General features: G+C 46.9%; 1 protein-coding gene across 1 annotated transcript in view; it reads right to left on the bottom strand.

The window, feature by feature from the left end:
• LOC113407525 (rab GTPase-activating protein 1-like) overlaps positions 1–20,303 on the bottom strand; it is a 536,766-nt gene that overhangs the window by 67,199 nt on the left and 449,264 nt on the right. The gene's annotated exons all lie outside the window — the stretch shown is intronic.

Here is a 20,303-nt window from a genome sequence, read left to right as displayed (position 1 = left end):
TAGGAACCACTGGAATGTGGAGCGGGGGTTAAGGAATAAAAAGATTCTCTCCATTGGAGCCAAGATTCCCTATTGGCAGATACATGAGCTTCCAATCCAGCAATAAAATCTATAAATATGTTGCTTGTTTCCTGCTTACTTAGGCCATTAGGCCGTAATCTACTTCCTGAGAAAAAAATGGCTAATGGAGAGAGATTTATAATAGTAATCAGAACACAAGATGGACTCTTGGCATCTAGTCACCCAAACCCCATCCGTCCTCATATTTCACCTCAGCAATTAATACTGTTTCTGTAAAGAATCCTTTCACTCCATACAGTGCAAGGTTGTTTGTTACCACAGAGCAAGGAAAGAAGGAAGATTTTCAATGGTTTCTAAGTGTCCAAAATGCAGCATCTTTCTTGTTTTCATCGTGTGATTTCCCTGGACAGATGACTGCAAGAAATGAACTGAAGAAGAGCTCTGTGTGTAGCTCGAAAATTCTTTCACCGACAGAAGTTGGTCCAATAAATGATGTTACCTCACACACCTTGTCTCTGCAATTTATTTATCAGGTGTGTCACATCTGTCTGGGTGGATGGTTCTGGGTAATTTAAGAATATGGCACAAAAAAGTGAATTAAAAATATTGTTTCTGAACTAGATGGCACCTGCCTCTGTGTCCACACATCATTAAAACACGCCAGTCTCACAATGCAGAACTGAAAAGCCAGAAAGGGGAAATTATGACAGCCTGGTTGTTGTTGTCACCATCCCAGGCATAGGGCTAACAGAAAAGTTTCTGTGCTGGGTCCGTCACTTTAAGGAGAATGGATACTGCCTGTTCCAAACTGCACTCATGCATGGGACAAGTTCTATCCTGTGTATTTGAGGTTTTTACTACAAGTAAACCCAAACCTCACTTTATATTACGAGGCAATGAAAGGCCATATTCTGCCTTTATGTGTACACAGCTTCCACTGGGAACTGGGTTTTACATCTAAGGATGGAAATGGGCCCAAGTGAAGTCGAAGGGAGAAGAGGAAAATTACCCTACTTCATGGGGGCCAAGAGTAGGGTTATTAGTCCAAATTTGGAGTTATTTGTGAAAAGGGTTCCCAAGATACAGCACCTCCTAAAAATAGATTGTGTACAAAATCACATAATTCTTCTAACCGTTTTTGTGCCCATCTGGCAAACTATGGCTCACCCCTTCCTCATACTGACCTCAACCACTCAAGATTTATCTCAGGTGGTGCACGACACCCACTGCCCCTTTGGGGAAACAATATTGAAAAATTAGGAAGGGTAAGTGTAGTGGGGCAGCTGCCCCACTCCCTGAGATTATGGGCTGCGGCAGGCCAGTGGGCCTGCGCAGACGCACAGCCAATGAGAGAAGGGCTTACTGGGAGCCAATCAGGGCCCAGGTTGGAGACAGCCAATCAGGGCCAGGCTCAGCCCTATAAAAGACTGCACAGGGAGCGAGCAGTCAGTCTGTCCCAGGCCTTCGAGAGGGGAAGGCCTATCTCCAAACTGGGAGACTAGCACCGTGGACAGCGCAGTGCTGGCCAGGCTCAGGGAGCAGAGGGGAGCTCTAGCCTGAGGCCTGCCAGGCTGCAGGCCCTGATTGGAAGGGCCTAGCGGGTGCAAGGGGCCGTATGGGAAGCGGCCCAGGGAAGCGGACAGACGAGGGGAGAGTAGGAGGACAGCGAGGCTGCTGCCAGAGGGTCCCTGGGTCGGGACCCAGAGTAGAGGGCGGGCCTGGGTCCCCCCCTACCCCCTTGCAGTACATCTAGCCATTGGCCGTAGGGAGCGGCCAGTGCAGACCACGCCAGATCCCTGACGGGAGGGATTAGACTTTGGGGTGTGTGGTTGACTACGGTGGCTGGACAAGGAGACTGCTGACTGACACCTCCCCCCACCCCCCCCGGAAGGGGGTGTGGAAAGACAGAGGGGCACTGCCGGAGGGCAGTGGTCCCGAAGAGGACGCCGCCAGTTGGTGAGCGACGTGGGCTCAGACACGCCAACCGAGGGCGAGACGACGGTCGGGACACCAGTAGGAGAGGGCGCTCCACTGGACTGAGCTAATTCCCAAGACAACCAGTAGGAGGCGCCACGATGGTGAGTCCCAACTCCGTTACAGTAAGATGTAGAATCTAGGTCAGCATGAGATACCCTGATGACCTAAAAGAGTGAAATGTGCAGCAAGACCAGGGCTCTGCAGGCAGTCTGTTTTCACAGTAACTGGGTGGCTCAAGGTAACATGCCATGGTCATTGAACCTGGCCTGTACCTGGCACTGTGAAGTTAAGGTGCACCCTCTGCCAGCTTTACATAAGAACGGCCGTACTGGGTCAGACCAAAGGTCCATCTAGCCCAATATCCTGTTTACTGACAGTGGCCAATGCCAGGTGCCCCAGAGGGAGTGAACCTAACAGGTAATGATCAAGTGATCTCTCTCCTGCCATCTATCTCCACCCTCTGACAAAAGAGGCTAGGGACACCATTCCTTACCCATCCTGGCTATTAGCCATTAATGGACTTAGCCTCCATGAATTTATCCAGTTCTCTTTTAAACGCTGTTATAGTCCCAGCCTTCACAACCTTCTCAGGCAAGGAGTTCCTCAAGTCGACTGTGCGCTGTGTGAAGAACTTCCTTTTATTTGTTTTAAACCTGCTGCCCACTAATTTCATTTGGTGGCCCCTAGTTCTTGTATTATGGGAATAAGTAAATAACTTTTCCTTATCTACTTTCTCCACATCACTCATGATTTTACATACCTCTATCATATCCTCCCTTAGTCTCTTCTTTTCCAAGCTGAAAAGTCCTAGCCTCTTTAATCTCTCCTCATATGGGACCCGTTCCAAACCCCTAATAATTTCAGTTGCCCTTTTCTGAACCTTTTCTAGTGCCAGTATATCTTTTTTGAGATGAGGAGACCACATCTGTACGCAGTATTCAAGATGTGGGCGTACCATCGATTTATATAAGGGCACTAAGATATTCTCCGTCTTATTCTCTATCCCCTTTTTAATGATTCCTAACATCCTGTTTGCTTTTTTGACCGCCTCTGCACACTGCGTGGACGTCTTCAGAGAACTATCCACGAGGACTCCAAGATCTTTTTCCTGATTTGTTGTAGCTAAATTAGCCCCCATCATATTGTATGTATAGTTGGGGTTATTTTTTCCAATGTGCATTACTTTACATTTACTTTACTTTACATTTATCTTTCAGAGAACATATGTTGTGCATTTTCTTCTCTGCCTCCATTCTGCTTGGGTTCCTTCTGGATGTTTTGCCCAGAGACCAGAAGTTCTGGTTTAAGAACTATGTTTTAAAGTTCTTAAGTAAATTTTTAGAGAAGTACTGTCAAGGAAATTCACATTAATAAAATACAGGGAAGATGAAAGACTCTAGTATACAGTTAAAGTAACATATTTCTTGAACAATGGATCTGACTGTAATCAAAGGAAAGCAAGTCGCTGGGTCATTTGGTCAATGGATTTCTGCTATATAGCCCTCTAAATGTGAATTGCTCATACATTTTTAGAGTTGTATAGATTTTGTTTCAGAGTAGCAGCCGTGTTAGTCTTTATCCGCAAAAAGAACAGGAGTACTTGTGGCACCTTAGAGACTAATAAATTTGTTAGTCTCTAAGGTGCCACAAGTACTCCTGTTCTTGTTATAGATTTTGTTGTAGCACAGCTAGGGAATATGGGGGTTGGGGGAGGGGGCAGTGTGGGGGTTGAGAGAGTGCAGGATGACCACTCTGCACCTTCAACCACCTTCACTCCTTAGGGTTGTGTTCTGGCACAGCCACTGACAGGACAGCACACCCTGAGACAATGACCCTTATGAGTGTAAGGATTCATTTCAACACTTCTTTTGAAAATCTTGTTTGATGACTTTGACAAAGAACTGGATTTCCAAAAACTGGCCATTCATCCTGGAAAAGCTGCAGGAGTGGATGTGAAGCAGTCTTGGGCGGACGGAATGAAATTTCCTAGTATATTGTGGTCAGGAGTTGGCATCAAAGTGGATTCTCCCTGCCCAGGTGCTTAAGGTGCTGTACAGAAAAATCAAACTATAATAATAAATGCTAATAACGACAAGATAAATATTTCAGCTTTAAACAATGCTAGAGCCCCAGAAAAAAAGGGGGAAGGAGTGAAGTCCTACACAGGCCTCTCAATTAAAAAGAAACACCTCTGTAAAAGGTGGAAAAAAATACTGTGACTTTTCCATCTAGCTAGTTACTTAAGCAACCTCTTTTCTGAATATTTCAACACCTCAGCTGTTAGACACATTCTGTGTCAGTTCAAACGTCCTGCCTCCTATCTTTGCACTTGTGTTACAGCATGGAACATTTTTTTTAATACACAAGTTATAAAGAAGGCCCAATTTAACTGTATCATATCTGTCTCATTTACTTCCCCACAAGAAGCCAGGGCTGTTAGAAACTAATATTAGTCACATAGAGCTGGAGAAAGCCACAGCAGTGATACGAGGAGAATCTGAAAATATTAATATCACTACTATGAAACTTCCAGCCACACTTCTAGTCTGTCAGAGATGTCTTAGACAGTGTAACAAATTATTCTTTGCATTTAATTCTGAAGCCTCCCAGAACAGGTACCAATAATGACTGAAATAATATTTGAGGTAAGTAAAGGAAAGTGACTCACCTGGACCTGAAATTCTCAGGGTACACTGTCACTGCAAATCCCTATAACAGTTGGAATGTGCCCTCACCATTCCATGCTCAGAATTATTTGGAAAGCAGTGAACTTCAACTTCATGCGCAGTCCCTAGCTAAACCAAACATTCACTGAAAAGGGTAGGTAATAAGGACCATGGCCCCAATGGTCCCTCAGCATCTTTCTTAACTCCATCAGCGATGGGGCTGAAAACACAATGGACCTCTTTCTTGTTAATCTTTTTGCCCTCTCGTTTGTTAAAAAAAAATAAAAATAAAACCATAGCTTTAGGTTTCTTATCTTATCATTGAGTCAAATCAGAATACATTGGTTCATTTCATTTGTCCACACCATTGCACAGGCCTGGCCACTTTCCTCCTCTGTATTGGAATGTGAGACTAAGGGCATGGCTATGCTTGCAGATGTAGAGCGCTGAGTTAAACCCGCCTTCGTAGAGCGCAGTAGGGAAAGTGCTGCAGTCTGTCCACACTGACAGCTTCAAGCGCACTGGGTGGCCACACTTGCAGCGGCATTGGGAGCGGTGCATTATGGGCAGCTATCCCAGCATGCAAGTGACTGCAATGTGCTTTTCAAATGGGGGGGGGTGGTGGAGTGTGACAGGGAGTGTTCTGTGTATGTGGGGGGAGAGAGAGTGGGTTTTTGGGGTGCTGAGAGTGTGTCAGCACGCTGTCTTGTAAGTTCAGACTCCCCTCCTTCCTCCCCCCCCCCACCTCTCTCTCACTCACTCAAAGCAAACAGTAAATGCTTGCTTTTTCCTCGGAGCTGATAAGCAGCCGACTTCTCCGAAACGGAGCTTTGAAAGGGCATTTCCGCATTCCTGCAGCCGATTTCACAACAATGACGAGTGGCCACTTGACTTAAGGGGATTATGGGAAGTTTCTGGAGGCTGATCACAGCGCGGTAACGCAACACCTCATTCACACTGGTGCCGCGGTGCTCCAGTAGGGGCGCAGCAAACGTTATTCCACTCGTTGAGGTGGAGTACCAGCAGTGCTGTAGCTGCGGAGTCAGAGCGCTCTACGTGCCTTGCCAGTGTGGACGAGGAGTGAGCTAGGGCGCCTGGGGCTGCTTTATTGCGCTGTAACTCGCAAGTGTAGCCAAGGCCTAATTGTTGTTCTTTTCCTGAGCTATTCTGTGGCATCGGTCATTGGTTCTGATTACTTGACCTTGTGTGTTTAGGGATCATGGCTGAAGCTGACAAGACGTTGCACTTCAAGTGCTATGAGGCCTACAGCAATAAAATAACGATTACAAATGAGGATTTGGAGTGCTTAAAATATATGGATGAAGGACAGTCACCAAAGGGCTGCTCAGTCTTTACAGAGCAGGAGACTTCACATTCTCATTCAAACTCAATCAGTTCCAGGCTCCACTCAATGCTGTGGTGAGTGGAAAGGGCCTGGATCAAATGAAGATCTTATGGAAACCTCTATCAAGTGCCTGTGAAGACTGAACTCCCAGGATTGCCTATGTGAAGGGGAAGGAGCGGTGGATCTCACACTTTGAAGGGATATGAGATTCCCTGAAGCAGTAGAGGCAGATCTTGTGCAGGTCGCTTACCAAGAAGACCAGAGGGCAGGCAAGGCAAGGTTTGAAGCCTGGGACTTTGGGCATAAGTAACCTGGTCATAGGGGAAATAAAGGAGGGGGGGGCAGAAACCCTTGCTTTCCACTAACTAACTACTATTTAAAAAGCACTAACTAACAAAAAGAGTAAAATAACAAAACTTAAAACTGTGTACAATATTTACAGATAATGGATGAAGAAGTTAGAAGACTAATGGATACAGGAGGGTTCTGTCCCAGATAGCCAGTGACAAAAAGGAACTAGACAGATGGTCAATCCACGCCACCATTTATACACTCGGATTGCAGCATAGGTGTGGCCCAATGAGAATTTCTGGTCCCGGGCGCATGAAGTGCACGCACAGCCACAGCAAATACCCATAGGGACCAGCACTCGAAAAAGGTCTCCAAGTTTGGAAATGATTTTGTAAATGGAAGACTCTTGGTAACTAATTTCAAACCACTTTTGATGTTGAAACTACTACAACAGAATTAAACACCAGTTTTGATGGGGGGCCAGTGATGCTTTGTTTCAAAAAGATGGGATTGCACAGATCAAAGAAATACCAAATATGTATGATAAATTCTAGGTTGCTAGACAAATATATTTGTTTATGCAGAAATAAATGTATGGCATCCTAATAAAAAGAACCTATCTTAGCTGAGTTAAGGGAAATTATGAATCTAGAGGCTTATGCAAGAAAAGTACTGTTCTTTTGTAGAGCTTCAATCTGACATTCAGAAGTGCCTGTTCATTGCATGATGCTATACCATGAATCAGAGATGTAGCCCAAGTAGAGAATAGAGTGTGCAGTAAAAAACATGACCCTCCTTATTATGATGACAGGATTGCAGTTCTGCAAACTGGAGATAACAGCACATGGATAATAAGTGGAATTGAAAATCAGCTTTTAATAAGGAATCCCACATGACACGACAGCACTTTCTATAGACCTGAAAACAATTCTCTCCAGTTTGATTTGGCTTCTTCAGAAATTGATAAACGAGCAATTTTTTTCTGTCCCTTATGTCGGAAAATTAATTTGATGCATCACTGGCAGAGCCAGGAGAGTGAACAGCTCTTGCAACCTTGGAGCCTTTCTACAAGGAGCTTCTTCACTTTTTTACTGGGTTTTGGGTGGGCTTTTCCCCTCTCATGGCAAAAACTAGATTTCTAGCCCTTCCCATTGCAAAGATAGATTCCTTTACACACAAATCAATGCATGGTTACTTGTTAATCCAGCCCAGCAGGAAACTGTTTCCAGGCCAAAGAGCAGTTTCAATAAAGGTGTGAATATTATCACTCATTCATCTCAGACAGGTGTTAGCTTCAAAGCCTAGTTGGAACTATTTAAATAGCAATATTATTAATGAATGTTGTTTTAAGCTATGTAAAGAACAATTTCCAGTTGAAACAAGTTTAGCATAGTCCCTACTAGCTTAGTTTGTTCTTTTTGGCTCAACTAGTAAAACTATTAGCTATGTACCACAAAGGTCTGGCCTCAAGGCAGAGCCAAGGTTATTCGCAGGATGCACAGATCACCTTGTTAACATGCACCTGTGACAAGAGTTTGGGTAACTTTCATATAGAAAAAGCCACAATTTTGTTGAACCTGTCAGCTGCTGTTCATGTAAGGTGGTCAGAGCAGCACTCTGTCCTCTTACACTACCAATCTAATGAGAGAACCCTACTTGCTCTGAAGCGTGGATGGAAAAAACATAGTTACAATGCTGGATGGGGCTCCTCTCATCAGGGCCTTAATGTGCTGCTATTACCAAGTCTTTCCTCCCACTGAGAAGAGGATGAGGAGGGATTAGAAGAGAAGCTGGCTGTCATATGTGAGCTATGCAAAGGCAGAAGAGCAGCCATTAAACAATATGTTTAGACTGCAGGAAAGCAAGCTCATAGAGTTGAAGGCCAGAAGGGACAATTACATCATCTATTCTTAACCTCCTGTATTGAGCCCAATTACTTATGTTTGATTAAAGTATAACTTGTGTTTTGGTTAAAGCAGATCTTCCAGAAGGGCATTCAATTTTATTCTGAAGACATGAAAAGACGGATACTCCACCACTTCCCTTGGTAATTCCAATGTTCCAATGGTTAATTGCCATTAACATTTGAATAGCTTAGTAAAACTCAAAGAGATAAACAACATATGAATATGAAGAATATCTGCAATCAGACTCAGCAGTATAGCAATTAGAAAGGCTCTCATTCCTCATGCTGGAGGTTATAAATGAATGGCTAGCTGAGTTCAGGAAGAAAATTCCATCCCCTCCAACTATTTTATAGACTTGGCCAGATACATTATGGAAGGTGTTTCCCTTCCATATAGAACAGGCCATTGCCAGAGGCAAGATATCTGACTACTGTTATCTTCTTCTGGTAGGGTAACTGTAATGGACTGGGAAAACAGTGGGAAACAAAGGCGAAAAATCCTCCTTCTCCCATAGTGTCTTACATCCTACTAGGAGAATGAGCAACGGGCGCCTTCATTTAACTTGTTCTGCCTGGCAAATTCAGCTGTAAACAAGACTGTGCTTTGCCCTTAGATTCTGATCAGGTAACTTTACAGTGCCCAGGCCCGCTGGCAGCAATTCTGGGCTCCTGGGCAGAATAGTCAATGGGCCCCCATGCATGCACAAACTGCGCCGGTGCGGACACTGTCCACCTGACATTTGGGTGGTGCTGCGCCTGCGCTGGCTGGTGCCCAGCAAGCTGCCGGCTGCATTACTGGGCATGCTCTTCTGGCACGGCCAGGGCTTCCACATGCCTGCCCGGAAGGGTTACCAACTGTCTAATCGCACAAACCCAAAGACCCTTGCACCACCCCTTCCCTGAGGCCCCTCCCGCTGCTCACTCCATCCCCCCTCCCTCCATCGCTCACTCTCCCCCACCCTCACTCACTTTCACCAGGCTGGGGAGGGGGTTGGACTGCGGGGTGCAGGCTCTCGGAGGGAGTTTTGGTGCGGGAGAGGGTGAGGGGTGCAGGATCTGGGAGGGAGTTTGGGCTCTAGGCTGGGGCAGGGGGTTGAGGTGCAGGCGGGGGTCAGAGGGTCGGCGCTTACCTTGGGCGGCTCCCGAAAGTGACTGGTACCACCCCTCTCGCAGCGGCTCCTAGGCAGGGGGCCCAGGGGGCCTCCGTGCACGGCTGCCCGCAGGCACCACCCCCACAGCTCCTATTGGCAGCAGTTCTTGGCCAATGGGAGCTGCGGAGTCAGCACTCAGGGCGGAGGCAGTGTGTGGAGACCCCCTCCCCAGGCTGCAGGGATGCACTGTTGGCCGCTTCCAGGAGCAGCATGGAGCAAGGGCAGGCAGGAAGCCTGCCTTAGCCCAGCTGCGCTGATGCCGCCCCGGGCCCTTTTAAATCACCCAGGTCCCTGGGCAATTGCCCGCTTCCCCCCCCAAGTCTGCAGGCCTGATAGTGCTTAGCCTCTTGAAGTTTGGAACAAAATAAATCACGCCTTAGATTCCGCAAATGTGGGGCAAATACATCAGCCAAATTTGCCATTGGCTGTTGAAGATGTATGCTGACTTTGGAGTTATGTAACACGTCTGAGTCGTGCTAGATGCAGGATTATGTAAGAATTTCTACAAATCTAATAACATAGTACAAGTTACCTCCAAAGTGTCCCCCAAATGCATGGAATACTATCCCACAATTGCCTAAAAAAACAGTAGTATTTCTTGCAAATTTCCACTGACCCTAATCATTAGTGAGCTCCTAACTAGTAAACCATTCAAATCCAGAACCGTCATACTTAGTGCCAATTAATGTGTTCCAGACTGGGTGGTAAATCACTGCTAGGGACACACCCTAAATGAATGAGACAGCCTCCACCACACTTTACACACAGTCTTCAATTAACACAGCTTCTCTATTTTTGCCAAACTATCCTCAAGACACAGAGTGGTGCCTATGCTTTCAGACTTCTTTTAAAGTTATGACTGTGTTTGGTTTCACTGTGTCTAGGGCAGTCTCTATTTTGAATCCTAGAATGAAGATCGATCTCAGTCTGGGAGACTCTACCAGCGGTTAGACAAATGGTAACTTGTCATTTTCTTCCCAAGTGCATTAAACTAGTACTGACAACCCAGAGCATTCAAAAACCAGGAATCAGGCTTAAAGGAAGGCTTTAAAAAAAGTGGGTTTCTTTTTATTTGTTTTCTGGTTATTGAACCTTCAGGGTTCATATTTTCAAGCTTTTCTATGAAATCATGAGGGCTAGAAACCTACTTTCAAAAATAAACAATGAAAGCTGAGATTCTCATGTATTAACATGACTCCAGGAGCTGCAGTTTTAAGAAAAACATCCACTATTGAAAACCTCATGGTAAAATCATGAGTTGGCACCGTTGTGGCCCTGCTTTCAGGTTTGTTATTTACTCTCAGAATAACTGGAATGCAGGAGAGGCCCCAAGTCCCAAGCAGCACATTAGACATAACAAAGATGAACAACATAGAGGGCTCAGCATTGAGGGAGACCTTGAATCTTTATACTTGTCAGTGATTGCTGGAGCTATTTCAATTCCTCTCCAGATAAGACCTTCCATCTATTATAAGCATTTACCCAGTGTCTGAATACTAGCTCCCACACCACAAGGCACCCAGATGATATTTCTATGTTAGGGTTACCACATTTCCACAATCAAAAAAGAGGACACTGGGGGAGGAGGAGCCCCGCTCTAGCCCCGCCCCACCCCATCCACTCCCTCCCACTTCCCACTCCCTGACTGCCCCCCTCAGAACCTCCAACCCCCCCCTGCTCCTTGTCCCCTGACTGCCCCCTCCTGGGACCCCTGCCACTAACTGCCCCCTAGGACTCCACCCCCATCTAAGCCTCCCTGCTTCTTGTCCCCTGACTGCCCGCTCCTGAGAACCCCCCACCCTAACTGCCCCCCTAGGACCCTACCTGTCCCGACCCTTACCCACACCCCATATTCACACCCCCGCCCCCACACAGACCCCCGGGACTCCCATGCCCTATCCAACCGCTCACCGCCCCCTGACAGGACCCCCAGAACTCCCGACCCATCCAACCCCCTCTGCTCCCTGCCTGCCTCAACCCCTCTTCACAGCCCCGCTCCATATCCACACCCCCTCCCCCAGACAGACCCCGGGGACTCCCATGCCCTATCCAACCGCTTCCCGCCCCCTGACAGGACCCCCAGAACTCCCGACCCATCCAACCCCCTCTGCTCCCTGCCTGCCTCGACCCCTCTCCACACTCCTGCCCCGACAGCCCCCCCCGAACCCCTGACCCATCCAATCCCCCCTACTCTCTGTCCCTTGACTGCCCCCTCTAGAAACCCCCTGCCCCTTTCTCCAGCCCCCTGCACCCCTTACCCTGCCGCTCAGAACAGCATGTCGGGCTCCACGCGGAGCCCGACACGTGGCTGCGCTCCCCAGCGCAACACACAACCCGGTCCCTGCCCCCGCACAGTGCTGCCGGAGCGGGGCGCTGGGCAGCAGGGGAGGGGGAGAAGGGGGGGAGGAGGAGGAGCTGCCGAGGCCCGATGCGAACGGCCCGGCTGGCTGGCGATCTGAGAATGCAGGGAGGGTGGGGAGGGGAGTAGCTCTACATTGGCCGGGCTGGACTCCGGCAGCTGATCTGAAGCTGCGGGGGAAGGGCTCTGGTTGCCGGAGCCCCATGCGAGCGGCTGAATTTCCTGCAGCCCTGCCGCGCTCTGCATGGGGGGGGGAATCCCGGACATTTGTAGCTATTTACAAATTCCCCCTGGACGCTATTTTTAACCCAAAAAGCCGGACATGTCCGGGAAAATCCGGACGAATGGTAACCCTATCTATGTGACAATGTGGAAGAAAGATGAGGCCAAAACAAGGTAGCACAAAGTCATGGCCAAGTTTGACTGATGGGTCTCTGGCAGCCAAAGATTTGGTCAGTTTCTGTAGCCATCTGATGGCTGTTGCTGAAACTTAGGCAACATGGCTTTTCTCCCTACAGAAAAAGACCGCAGAGCCTCCAAAATCCTCTTCAGAGGAGCTTCTGTTGTTCTGCTGAAGGTGACCTCAGCTGCTGTGCCCAGATTCCAGGGAGATGGTATTTCTCTTAGCTGCCCTGGCGATAGTTACATTCAATTTTGGTTTCCTCGGGACAGTTTGTGAGTCATCTCTCAAAAACTAATGAAGGGACCTTAGCAGCCTGTTATGCTACTTTCTAGCCATGATATTGAAGATGGAGGATAAGGGGGCCAAATGATTAATTCACTGAAATGTTAAGTTATTTTCAGCAGTTATGCATTTCTCACATTTGTGCTACTACGATGAGAAAGCACTAAGAGCAGCACTGATTAAAAACAAGAACATAGGAAATAAAACTTTAAAAAGGGCTTGAGTCATTAACAGCAACCTCACTTTTCACATATGTTTGGAACTGGGCCATTTGGAACACTTCAAAATGTAAGACAATCAAAGAACAACAACTTTTTGCTAGAACTGGCTGTGCAAATGTAAGGTACTAGTCATGCAATCTGATTCCAAGTAATCTTCAGTATTGTTTTATACAACACATTTTTAAGATCAGGGAATAAAACAGCCTTGCTCATGTTAGTTTCAAAGGTAGGTGTATTTTCCAATTATCCTTTTGGGTACAACTACAGAGGGCATTGGGTATATTTAGAAACAGTCCTGTTAATCACTAGTTTAGCAATTTACAGAAAACGCTCCATGGCACTTACACTCTGAGATTCATAAAGAGAACCATATTTGTTTGATTTATCGACATAGCCACTTTCCAGTTCAGTATTAGTAAAACACACAGTCTCTCTCTCAGAGCAGATGCATGATCTTATTAAAAAACAACAACAACAAAAACAAGCCAGTTTCCTGCTTACACTCTGTGGATCCTGAAGGGGATTTCATTCTGGGGAAAATGAACTCATTTCTTTTAGTGGACATTCAGGGCCAGATTCTCCCACCTTGTTCCTTTACAATAACTCAGGCCTAGGCAAAGTGGCAGTAAAATGCTGAATGGCAGCATTTTATACCCATTTTTCACAGGTGCAAGAAGCAAGGGAGCAGAGAATCCTTTACGTATATTTCCAATCACTCAGAAAATTGATGTTTTGGGACTAAAGGAAACCTGCAATAACAGGGTTTTTTTTTGGTCTCTGCTGCTACCTGATTGTGTACTTCCAGTTCCAAATGAGGTGTGTGGTTGATCTGTCTGTTCGTAACTCTGAGGTTCTACTGTAAGACTTTCAGTGCTTACAATGGATGCTGACGGAGGAGCTAAAGAGCATTAAGATACATATCAGATTCTTTTACTGCTGGTCCATATTTCAATCGTTAAATGCATGGCTCTCCCACAGCCCCTAGTGTTTGCCCAATAAAAGCACAAAACACTGAAATATTTTGGGAATCTCAACAAAAGTGAACTTGCATCTCAAAGGAAATATCCTGAAACTGTTGTTTGCTACTGCTAAAAATTAAATAAATTTGATAGTGACCATCTCCTATACTTCAGTGAGAGTAACAGATTTGTCATGAGTTCTAACAAAGCATCTGTCCTGCGAAGTATTTGTTGAATTAACCACTTCCATTTTGGCACTGAGGCTGAGAACAACTGTAGCACAATCTGAGGCAGACTCTGGGTGTTAACGACATACACAGCAGCAAATAAAGGGGCTGTGTTGGTAACAATGGGGCAGCTAATGTAGTATTTCTCGTTTCAGAAATGTCATCACTGTTGCCCACAATGTCATGTCACTCACTAGCACGTTTCTCACTGTCATAGCTCCAGGCAAGAATCGATGACAGGTTCTTAAAATATCAATGCGGTCTGAAAAACAACTATGCTTGCTCTTACTCATCTGAAGCAACCAGCTACAAAGAAAGGAAATAATTGCTTTTAAATATCATGTATAAATCTTCCAAATCAGGGGTATCCAGTCTCATTTATACATTGTGGCATATGAAATCAAAACCATCTGGGTCTATCACACAATATCTCAGTGGATGGGTTACTTACCTCTCTCCTCAAAAGCTGAGAGAAACTTGTCCTAGCTGACAGTTAACTTCTTTGGCCAACAGCCCTAACACAATTATCAATGATTTCTGACGAGAAAGGCTAAAACTGATATAAACGGGAGCTGCAAAGCATGCAGTGTCTCTAAACTATCCTCTTTTCGCCCTTGATTGGCAGAAACTAAGGGTACGTCTTAATCAAAGAAAGCAATCGATTTATCCGGGATCGATATATCGCGTCTCGTTAAGACGCGATATATCGATCCCCAAACGCGCTCACTGTCGACTCCGGAATTCCACCAGAGCGAGCAGCGGTAGCGCAGTCGACGGGGGAGCCGCGGCCGTCGATCGCGCGCCGTGTGGACCTCAGGTAATTCGATCCAAGATACTTCGACTTCAGCTACGCTATTCGTGTAGCTGAAGTTGCGTATCTTGGATCGATCCCCCCCCATAGTGTAGACCAGCCCTAAGGAAGAAGTAGCTCTGAAGTCCTCTGTAGAGTAACAATTCTATGAACAGTGTTCATTAAGTGTCTCTCTCAAAAGGAAATGGAAGATATATCTGGCCACATCTGGGCAAAGAGACCATTCGTGGTGACTCAAACAATCTGCTCAGGTGGTCTTCTAGGCTGTTCTGTATGCCTGGCAGATAAGATGCTTCTAGATTTATCGAATAGGCAATACAGAGCTCCCACAGTAGAGCGAGTTCCTGACAGAGTGGAGAAGTGCAGGCTCTCCCATGTTTGTTGAGGTAAAACATTGCCGCCGCGTTATCTGTGAGGACTAGCAGGCTGTTTCCCCTGATCTGCAATAGAAATATTTTGGAACGCCAGTCTCAAAGCTTTCAGTTCTCTGACACTGATGTGAAAAGCTAAGTCCTCTCAGGACCACTAACCTTGTGTCGGCACGGCAGAGAACCCAGGTTGGCTCCCCATCCCACAGCAGAAGCATCTGTCACTAGTGTGAGAGTCGGTTGTGGGCGGGCAAACAGAATGCCTACACATACATTGGCTGGGTTTGTCCACCAATCTATGTGAGGCCCTGGGAGGACACTCTTATCACTAAGTCTAACTGAGGGCGGCTCGGCAAGTAGGCTGATAACAGCCAGCCCTGCAGAGTTCTGAGGCAAAGTCTGGCATATTGAACCAGGTGCAAGAGTACATGTAGGTGCAATAGGTCATGTGACTTAGAAGCCTCCAACAGTTTTGTGCTGTTGTGACTGGGTGAACCGTCAAACATGTAACAATTGATCAGATGGCCTGAAACCTGGAGTCTGGAAGAAAGACACTCACTTCAGATGAGTCCAGTACTGCCCCTATGAACCGTATATCCTCTGGACCAGGGAGAGGAAAGATTTTTCTGTGTTGATTAACAGTCCCTAAACATTGAACATTGACTGAATCAGAGCAACACTGTTATGTACTTGCAGTCTGGACTGGCCCCTGACTAGCCAGTTGTCAGGGGTAAACCTGAACTCCCAATCTTTGGAGGAATGTCGCTACTATTGCCATTACTTTTGTAAAGACCCGGGGAGCTGCTCACAGGCTGAAAGGCAACACAGTGAACTCGTAATGCTTTTGACTTAACAGAAACTGGGGTACTTCTTTTGAGCTGGATTGATTGCCACATGGGAGTAGACATCTTTTAAGTTGAGAGCGGCATACCAGTTCCCAGGATCCAGGGAAGGGATAATAGAAGCTAGGGTGACCATGTGAGCCTTTATCTTTTTAAGAATCTGTTAGGTTGATTCAGGTCTATAATTGGTCTGAGATCCACCCTCCCCCGCCTTCACTTTTGGGATTAGGAAATATCAGGAATAAAATCCCTTCCCTCTGAAACCACCTGGAACCTCCTCTATGGCTAGTAAGCGAAGGACCGATTGTTCTTCCTGGATAAGGAGTTTCTCGTTAAAGTGGACCCTGAAGAGGGATGGGGAGGGAGGAGTAGAAGCAAACTGGAGAGTATATCCCACTTCCACGGTGCTCTAGATCCACTGGTCTGAAGTAACTGGGGACCAAGCACTGTGGAAGTGGGACAGATGGCTTGTGAAGAAGAGAGTGTTTGGGTCTAGAGAGATGGAGATTCTCATGTTGACCTTGACTGGCCCATCAAAATGACCACTTTGCACTTCCTGGGTGTCTTGAAGGGCCTGGAGCTGGTACAAAACAGCAGGACGGGGAGGCCTACACCTATCACCGCTGGACCTCTTTTTTGTCAGGTCCTTGTCGAGGCGGATGAACGGAATATTGATGCATATGCTGGGGCTGAAAGAGCTTCCTGACAGGGCAGATATTATTGACCTAAGGACTTCAAGGTGGCTTTAGTGTCCTTAAGTCCATGGAGCTTGCTGTCTGTGTGGTCATAACATAAGAACATAAGAATGGCCGTACCGGGTCAGACCAAAGGTCCATCTAGCCCAGTATCCTGTCTACTGACAGTGGCCAATGCCAGGTGCCCCAGAGGGAGTGGACCTAACAGGCAATGATCAAGTGATCTTTCTCCTGCCATCCATCTCCATCCTCTGACAAACAGAGGCCAGGGACACCATTCCTTACCCATCCTGGCTAATAGCCATTAATGGACTTAACCTCCATGAATTTATCCAGTTCTCTTTTAAACCCTGTTATAGTCCTAGCCTTCACAACCTCCTCAGGCAAGGAGTTCCACAAGTTGACTGTGCGGTGCATGAAGAAGAACTTTCTTGTATTTGTTTTAAACCTTGTCCGGGAATTACAGAAGGACTCTTAAATGGCGAGTCCTGGATAGTATTCTGGACTGCACAAAGAAGGCCAGAAGACTGCCACCAGGATGATCTATGTATGGCAGCTGCAGAAGCCAGGGTTCTAGCTGCTGAATCTGCTGCGTCCAGCCACGCCTACAACATAGTTCTCACAACTGATCTGCCCTCATTGACCAAAGAAGAGAACTCCTGCCTAGTCTTCTCTGGGAGAAGCTCCCTGAACTTTTTCATGGAGTCCCACAAATTAAAATCACACCGCCTCAACAGAGCCTGTTGGTTAACAATATGCAGCTGCAAATTCTCATCAAATAAATCTTTCTGATGAATAAGTCCAACCTCATAGCATGTTTCGATTTGGGGAAGTGGCAGCCTGGTGCCCCATCACTCTGATTAGCTGCTGTGACAACTAATGAGCCCAGAAGTGGGTGAGTATAAAGGTACTCAAAATCTTGGGAGGATACATAGTACTTTCCTTCTGCCCTGGTAGTGGTGGGAGGCAAAGAGGATGGAGTCTGCCATAGGCTCTGGTATTGCCTCATAAATTGGCAGAGCTACCTTGGAAAGAGAGCCACAGATGATAAAATGTCAGGCAGGCAAAGTGAGGACTCTCTAACCTCTTCAACCTGTACACCTCAGTCTGCAGCCACTCTCCTTAATAACTTCTGATAAACATTAAAATCATCAGGCTGGGGTGGAGTTGTCCCGGAAGAAACAGCCTCATCTGGAGTGGGCAAAGAGGAGGGAAAGACTGGAGGTGGTAGAATCTCTTCTACCAGCTTTTGCTCAGGTCGTGGAACCTCTTCTTGATGCTCAATACCTGCTCGGTACCAGACTCTGGGGACTGAACCACTCAGTGAGCAGACTCTGCCCTCCTAGATGAAGGCACTGAGTATGCACTGTGTGGGAAAGATTTGGAAGCTGGGGGAACTCTCCAGGGTCCAAAACAGCCACTGATACAGGGCAGGGCCCCACTGTCCTGGCCACATTCCCACAGTAGATCCTACTGAAGAGTCACGGTGGTAAGTTGACAAAGAGGATCTTTGAGCAGGGTTGTGAGATGTAAGAGCCTACCTCAGAGTCCAATGACAAAGATTCCCCTTCTTCTGACCATAATGGGGTTGATCCAGTCAGTCTGGGGACCGGTGCTGAGAGCCTGGTGATAGGGGGTGCGCCGCAATCCTTGCAGGCTTCCTCTTGGATTGTACCGAGGGCCCGTGTGTCCCAGAAGCAGGCAACTGTGAAACCGGAAGTTGAATCAATGGCGGATGTGGCGTCAGTGCCAAGGGATCGGACTCCTTAAGGAAGGAAATACGAGCACCAACAAGCAGAGCAGATTTCCTGCTGCCACAAATACCTCTGATGTAGTCAGCACCAAGAGGATCTCTTGTTCCAGTGCTGAAGAAGTTGATGGTGCTGCTTCTGGCTTCAGGTTCGACAGTGCTCCTTGTGGTGCCAGAGCCGACTGAGCCAACTTAGGCACCGATTTGGAGAAAGAATGCTTAGGTTTCAGGTGCATTGTACTCAACTCATAACAGATTTAGAGGGTGGAGACCTTCCCCTAGCTGGGGTCTCACTGGAAGTTTTGTATTTCTTCCTTGATACAGGCGAGAGAGAATGGTGCTGAGATTCTGCTAAAGCTGGAGGCAAGTTTCTCACTGAAGCTGCAGCATTTGGCATCGAGTCAGATCAGGACGGCTCCAACAGTGAACTGAGCGCCACCTCCATCAGCAGGAATTTCCGCCTAGCCTCTCTGTCCTCCTTCGTTGTAGGCCTGAACTCTGCAAATCTGACACCAGCCCTTTATGTGTGCGGTTGCTCACTAGCATCAGCCTCAAGCAAGAAGCGCATGGCTTGAAGCCTGGTGACGAAACTTTGTTTTGTGAATAGGAAACCACCCTAATGGGGAAAACAACAAATCTGAAACATTTTGTTTGTTTAAACACATCTAAAACTTACTAACTATTGTGACAGACCCAGACCAGTGGGGTACAGGAGTCTGGTAGAGGGCAAATATACTGGTCACTGGATGAGTAGTTTTCTGTTCCCTGAGTGACCAGAGCAGGGGCTGCACTAGAGTAATCAGGAACCAGGAGGAAAGTCCTGTGGTGAGAATAAGGAAGGTGTTTGGAGGAGGCCATGGGGAAGTAGCCCAGGGAGTTGTAGCTGTCATGCAGCTGTTACAGGAGGCACTATAGACAGCTGCAGTCCACAGGGCCCTGGGCTGGAACCCGGAGTAGAGGGCGGGCCCGGGTTCCCCCCAAACCTCCCAATTGACCTGGACTGTGGGTTCTCCCAGAGGGGAAGGTCTCTGGGCTGTTCCCCAACCCACATGGTGAATCTCTGAGGCAAGAAAATTCGCCAATAAGCGCAGGACCCACCAAGATAGAGGAGGAACTTTGTCACACTATCCTATATACTATATACACACACACACACACATATGCATACACACACACACACACACACACACACACACACTATATTTACAGAGAGAGAGAGACGGAGAGAGCGAGCGCTGTTCTGGTATTGAACAGAGTTCCAATGACTGCTATGGGTGCTAAAAAGGAACTGAGGGGGTTAGAGGCGGCTCTTCCTTTTATAACTGCAAACAGTGGTGCACAGCAGCAGGGGGGAGCTCGAGCTGCCCAATGGGTACCGCTAAGAGAAAAAGTTTCGGACGGCCGTACGCTGGGCACACCAACCCCAAGAGTGGAATGCACATGTGCCATCTCTCAAAGAAGAAATAAGTGAAGTTCAGCTGAAATCTTTTCACCAGGCTTGGCTGGTCCTAGGCTTCCTTTAACAGGACTGCTAGATCCCCGCCCACCTCTCATGTTTGAGTAAGCTAATGAACCACTTGCTTCAGAGAGTCAGCAGAACCCACTTAACATTCCTTCGCAGGAATAATACCTTCTAACAGGGTGGTGTGGGGTATTTCACACACACACTGCCAGCCTGTGACACTAAATCTAAATTGACATTTTTCTTTTAATTTAATTCCATTTCTCTCCACTGCCGATGAACTCGGCATCATTCTTAACCTTGAGTTGTCCTTCCCCTCCCTCCAACATAGCCTAAGTAGGACAGTGCCTTGATTCCACCTCTGCTGAACTAAGTTGTGCCTTTATCTCACCCTTCAAATTTCAGAAATTGCAGAATTCTACTTTCTGGCTTCTTATCCATATAATAAACAACTGTGTCCACATCACACCCTCAAACAACTCAACTGACTTCCAATTCATTTTGGAATTTAGTTCAAAATTCCCTTCCCTGTTTTAAAAGGACCCCATGCTCTTGCTAGAGTCGACC

Source organism: Terrapene carolina, unplaced genomic scaffold, assembly GCF_002925995.2.
Source record: "Terrapene carolina triunguis isolate 2854851 unplaced genomic scaffold, T_m_triunguis-2.0 Scaffold212, whole genome shotgun sequence".
NCBI classification, from domain to species: Eukaryota; Metazoa; Chordata; order Testudines; family Emydidae; genus Terrapene; species Terrapene triunguis.
Note: the sequence above shows the minus strand (reverse complement) of the source record. Positions and strands in the feature narration are given on the sequence as shown.